This window comes from Oryctolagus cuniculus, chromosome 7 (assembly GCF_964237555.1).
Source record: "Oryctolagus cuniculus chromosome 7, mOryCun1.1, whole genome shotgun sequence".
Classification (NCBI taxonomy): Eukaryota; Metazoa; Chordata; class Mammalia; order Lagomorpha; family Leporidae; genus Oryctolagus; species Oryctolagus cuniculus.
The window spans coordinates 145375009-145381383 of NC_091438.1; positions in this window are offsets into that span (position 1 = coordinate 145375009).

Here is a 6375-nt window from a genome sequence, read left to right on the forward strand (position 1 = left end):
CCTCTGCACCCACATGCGATAACCAGAAGAAGCTCCTGACTCCTGGCTTTTTTTTTTTTTTTTTTAATTTATTTATTTGAAAGGCAGAGTTACAGAGAGACAGATGCACAGAAAAAGATAGAGAGAGAGGTCTTCCAGCCGCTGGTTCACTACACAAATGACCGCAATGGCCAGAGCTGTGCTGATCCGAAGCCAGGAGCCAGGAGCTTCTTCTGGGTCTCCCATGAGGGTGCAGGGGCCCAAGCATGGCCATAGCAGAGAGCTGCATCAGAAGAGGAGCAGCCAGGACTCGAACCGGCACCCATATGGGATGCTGGTACCACAGGCAGAGGCTTTGGCCCACCACACCACAGTGCCAGCTCCCCTCCAAGGCCTTAGATTGGTCCAGCTCTGGCCACTGGGGCCATTTGGGGAGTGAACCAACAAATGGAAGATGGATCCCTCTGCTCTCCCTCTCTGTAACTCTACCTTTCAAATAAATAAAATAAATCTTTAAAACACACATGCACACACAATCTTATTCTAAACAGTTCATGAGAGGACTGCACTTCCAGGTGGTGTCACTCGGCCCCTCGGGAAGCTGGTGACTCCCCGACCTGTGTGGTGCCCCAGCGGCTCCACGCTCTGGTGGGGTCAGGCAAGGGAGCCGGAGCTGCTGCCGTTCTCCTCACACAGACCCCATGTCGGGTATTGGAACCGGACTTTCTGTAGGGAAGGCCAGGGCAGACCCCTGCACTGTGGAGCGGCCACAGTGGTGTGAGGCTCTCAGTGGGCAGGGGGCCAAGAGCCTGCGCCTGGGAGGCAGCCATTCGCTAGGGCTGATGCGGTGCGGCCCTCCCCGCTCAGGGAGCACCGCAGACCTGCCGAACAAGGCTGCCAGGAAGGGGACTCTGAGCAGGCCCGTCACACAGGAAGCACCTTCGCTCGGGACGAGGACCACACAATCCGCAGTGCTGGAACAACTGCCTGATCCCGATCCGGACAGCTCCTGACCGCCTCCTCCTCCCTCTCTTCCTCCTCCTCTTCCTCCTCCTCCTCCTTCTTGTTGTTCTTTTTTTTTTTTTTCCTTTTGTGAATTGAATATTTAACCCAGCATTCACGTGACATCCTCCAGCGCTCCTCTCCTATGGAACTCACGCTTAGAAAGTGCTTGAAACTCTCCCACCTCGGTCTGTTTTCGCTTCTGGAAGTTTTTCTAAGACTAACTCAGTCCCTCTCTTTGACTTTTGAGGAATCAAGTTTTAGCTGGCGTTATGGCACAGCAGGTTAAGCCGCTGCCTGAGACACCAGCGTCCCATACAGGCGCTGGTTCCAGTCCCGGCTGCTCCACTTCTGATCCGACTTCCTGCTAATGCACCTGGCAAAGCAGAGGTGAGCTCCCGCCATCCACGTGGGAGACCCTGATCGAGTTCCTGGCTCCTGACTTCGGGCTAGCCCAACCAGGCCTTTGTGGCCATTTGGGAAGCACTGGAAGATTTTTTTACTCTATCTCTGTAACTCTGCCTTTCAAGTAATCAAATGAATCCTGGAAAAAAAAAAAAAAAAAAAGAAGAGGGAATCAGATTTTGCTCTCATTTCCAATCCCTTCTCAAGTGCTAATGTATTTCGATTTTAAAAAATTGTGTAGTAGATAAACAATAAACCACTGTAAGCTACCCAGGCCAAGAAAAACACACTGCCAGCCTGGAAGCCCTCCACGCCCCCTCCCATCACGGCTCCTCCTGCTCTGGGTGGCCTCTGTCTTGTCTGATCTGATGATCGCGTACTCGCTTTTCCTGATCGTGTTCTCTGCTAAAGCGTCCTCCTGTAGGATGGAGGAGACCTGAGGCCAGAAAGCCGGGGCTTTCATCAGCTGGAAGTCACAAGTCACGTGCATCTCAACGCAGGTAGAGCTTCACTGTCAGTTCAAATTCCTGCAAGACAGCTGGGGGTTGCAAATGAGAGGCTCTCTCTGCCACACCGAGCCTCTCTCACTGTCCTTGCACACTAGAGCCCTGGAGGGTGGTGAGAAGAGATCTGAGCCAACAGGCTTCCTGTGGGATCACACTGGCTTCCAGGGGTTTGCAGTGAAGGTTCACTTCCCCCAAATCTCCAGTACTGGGAAGTTAGCTGTATAGAGTTGATGATAAAGGACATTGCAAAGTGTAGAGACGACAAAGAGAGGCAGCAGGCGAGACACACGGACAGGAGCCTGGGGCTACCACGCCTTCTCCAGGTACCTCCATGCATTCAGCTTTCTGGAAGCTCCCCAAACCCCATTTTTTGGTTTTTATGGAGACTCCATTGCATATGCATGAGTGGAACATGGACAACTCTGTAGAACTGAGACTGGATCCAAAGGGTGTCGTCTGTGGCTATGGAGTGGGCAGGGAAGTCCCACAGACCTGCCTGTTTGGATTCTTCCAGGTGTACTCTTTCTCCCTCCTGGGTATGGCAGGACCTCCCAGAACGAGAGTAATTTGTGGCCCAGCAGGGTAAGCCACTGTCTCTGACGCCAGCATACCATATGAGTTCTGACTGCTCCGCTTCTGATCCAGCTCCCTGCTAATGCACCTGGGAAAGCAGCAGAATATGACCCAGGTGCTTGTGCCCCTGCACCTACGTGGGAGGCACAGATGGAATTCTGGGCTTCTGACCTCAGCTTAGGCTCCTCCCCCATTTAAATCCAGCTTTCAAATAAAAATAAATAATTTGTTTAAAAAGTTCATGATTTTACATGCATCATGGGAAAGTATTGCTTTAAAGAAAATTGTTGTTAAAGTTCTTATAAAATGAATATATGTAACAGGGTCTGACTTAAAAATCTGTGTATTGAGAATTTTTTTAAAGCTGTTATTTAATGAATGCAAATTTCATAGGTACAACTTTAAGACTATAGTGGTGGAGCCAGTGCTGTGGCACAGCAGGTTAAAGCCCCAGGTCTGCAGCGCCAGCATCCCACATGGATGCCAGTTCGAGTCCCGGCCGCTCCACTTCCTATTCAGCTCTCTGCTATGGCCTGGGAAAGCAGTAGAAGATGGTCCACATCCTTGGGCCCCTGCATCCACATGGGAGACCCAGAAGAAACTTCAGGCTCCTGGCTTTGGATCGGTGCAACTCTAGCCATTGCAGCCATTTGGGGAGTGAACCAGCAAATGGAAGACCTCTCTCTCTGCCTCTGCCTCTCGTAACTCTGCCTTTCAAATGAATAAATAAATCTTAAAAAAAAAAAGAATATAGTGATTCTTCCCCCCATACCCACCCTCCCACCCCAACTCCCGTCCCACCACCTACTCCCTCTCCCATCTCATTCTTCATTAAGATTCATTTTTAATTAACTTTATATACAGAAGACTAACACTATACTAAGCAAAGATTTCAACAGTTTACACCCATACACACAACATATAAAGTACTGTTTGATAACAAGTTTTGCAGTTAATTCTCACAGTACAACTCATTAAGGACAGAGGTCCTACATGAGAAGTAAGTGCACAGTGACTTCTGTTGTTGATTTAACAATTGACACCTTATTTATGATGTCAGTGATCACCCGAGGCTCTTGCCATCAGCTGCCACTGCCAATGCTATGGAAGCCTTTTGTGACCACAAACTCCATCAGTATTTAGACAAGACCATAAGCAAAGTGGAAGTTCTCTCCTCCCTTCAGAGAAAAGTACATCCTTCTTTGATGGCCCCTTCTTTCCACTGGGGTCTCATTCACAGAGATCCTTCAGGCAGGATTTTTTTTTTTTTTTTTTTTGCCACAGTGTTTTGGCTCCATGCCCGAAATGCTCTCATTTTTTGGCCACATCTGAATGCCTTAAGGACTGATTCTGAGGTCAGAGTGTTACTTAAAGCGATTGTCATTCTATGAATCTGCAGTGTGGACTGCTTCCCATGTGGTACATTCCCTCCTTTTTAATTCTGATATTATTACCAGGCACTTGATGCTATTTATATGATCTCTTTAACACTTAATCCTATCTATATGTTCACTTTAACACTTAATATGGTCACTTTAACAATTAAGGTTGCATTTTTACCACCAATTTTAATAGGATTTGGAGTCCTATGACAAGTTTTAAAACTGTACCCTCATAATTTAAAAAAAAACATTTATTTATTATTTATTTATCTGAAAGGCAGAGATAGAGAGAAGGGAGAGACAAAGAGAGATCTTCCATCTGCTGGTTCACTCACTCCTCAAATGGCAGCAGCAGCCAGGGCTGGGATGGACGGAAGCCAGGTGCCCAAGCTCAGACTCCTTAGCAGCGAGCTGCATCAGAAGTGAGCAGCCAGGTCTTACACCTTGCTCATATGGAATGAGCGTCACAGGCAGCGGCTTAACCCGCCGTGTCACAATGCTGGCCCCATGTGTTGAGAATTTACAATGTGCTTTGCATTAAAGGGAACAAGATATGACACATTTTTGTAAAGTGTAAATGCATTGCCACCAAATAGGTTATAAGTCATCTGAGCATACAGCAGTTTGAAAATGTGAGTACTTCAAAAAATGCAAGAAAAAAGGAATTAATAGATGTTGATTTTGGTGCAAAACCCTTTCGAAATCCTTGAACAGTTTTATAATAGCGGGAATTGCCACAAACATTTTTGAAGACTCCCCGTATGCATCGATTTCAAAAATTGTTTGATAAACTTATACTTTCGTTGCATTTTCCACAAACGTTTTCAAGTATCCTGTACAAGCCACAGCTGAGAAAGCCGAGCAGGAGCTCCTGTGTGTGGCACCCGGCTCACTCCTGTCTGGAAAAGCGGCCAGCCTTTTCGTTGTCTACTTCCTCATTGCAGTTTAGTCCAGAGGTATCGTGTGCCTGGTAGCTGCTGAGAGGAGCTAAAATGGAACAGGTGTGCCAACTCATCTCTCGTCCTGAGGTGTTTATGATCTGGTGGGAGGAGCGGTGAGACTGTGTGAGATGACCAGTGAGCGTGCAGAGGGCATCGCCCCTTGGGAAGCTCAGAAACGTGCAGGCCCCACTCCCATCTGCGGCAGCTGGGCTGGCCGGATGCAGGGACTGTAACCCGCAATTCTTGCCTTCTCCAGGGGCTACTGACCCTCCGACTGCACCTTAAGAAAACCAGGGAGACTGGTGCCGTGGCTCACTAGGCTAATCCTCCACCTGCAGCGCCAGCACCCCGGGTTCTAGTCCTGGTCGGGGCGCCGGATTCTGTCCCGGTTGCCCCTCTTCCAGGCCAGCTCTCTGCTGTGGCCCAGGAGGGCAGTGGAGGATGGCCCAAGTCCTTGGGCCCTGCACCCACATGGGAGACCAGGAAGAAGCACCTGGCTCCTGGCTTCGGATCAGTGGGTGTGCTGGCCACAGTGCACTGGCCGCAGCGGCCACTGGAGGGTGAACCAACAGAAAAGGAAGACCCTTCTCTCCCTTCTCTCTGTCTCTCTCTCTCACTGTCCATCTGCCTGTTAAAAAGAAAAGAAGAGAAGAGAAGAGAAGAGAAGAGAAGAGAAGAGAAGAGAAGAGAAGAGAAGAGAAGAGAAGAGAAGAGAAAAGAAAATCAGGGAGGCTGGCGCCGCAGCTCACTAGGCTAATCCTCCACCTGCGGCACCGGCACTCCGGGTTCTAGTCCCGGTTGGGGCGCCGGTTCTGTCCCGGTTGCTCCTCTTCCAGGCCAGCTCTCTGCTGTGGCCCAGAAAGGCAGTGGAGGATGGCCCAGGTGCTTGGGCCCTGCACCCTCATGGGTGACCAGGAGGAAGAGCCTAGCTCCTGGCTTCAGATTGGTGCAGTGCCCCGGCCGTAGCGGCCATTTGGAAAGTGAAGCAACAGAAGGAAGACCTTTCTCTCTTTCTCTCTCTCTCTCTCTCTCTCTCTCTCTCTCTCTCTAACTCTGCCTGTCCAAAACAAACAAACAAACAACCACCAGGGAATCTGAGACCGCCCACCTCCCCTCTGTGGAAACCCAAGTCAGGCAGGCAAGGCCAGGCCCCACACCCCTGCGCCTTAGGGTGACTCCCGCTGGGGAAGATGCTGAAACAACCACTGGGTGGTGGGGTGAAAGCCAGGGTGGTCGCCAGCCCCCAGGTCTTTCTACAAAAGGGCACCTGTTGGGAGGAGAGGGTCATGGGAGACACTTCAATTGGCTCTGAGCCCAGGTAGGACAAGGGCCAGACCAGTTGCTCCTGGCGGAGACCCTGTCCTCAGACTGGCCGCTTGTAGGGCCTCCTGGACCCCGTGAGTATCTACGGGGAGGCGAGAAAGGCGGTGGCGGTGCAGTCAGTTCTGCTCCGAGGGCGCCCGCGGCCGCTGCCTGACCACACCGGTGTTTGTAGGAGTGGGGACACAGACGAGCGCTTCGGACGCTACACAGAGCCCGTAAGAGGCGCGGACCGGCCACCGCTTCAGGGGCTTGTGTGGGTCGGTC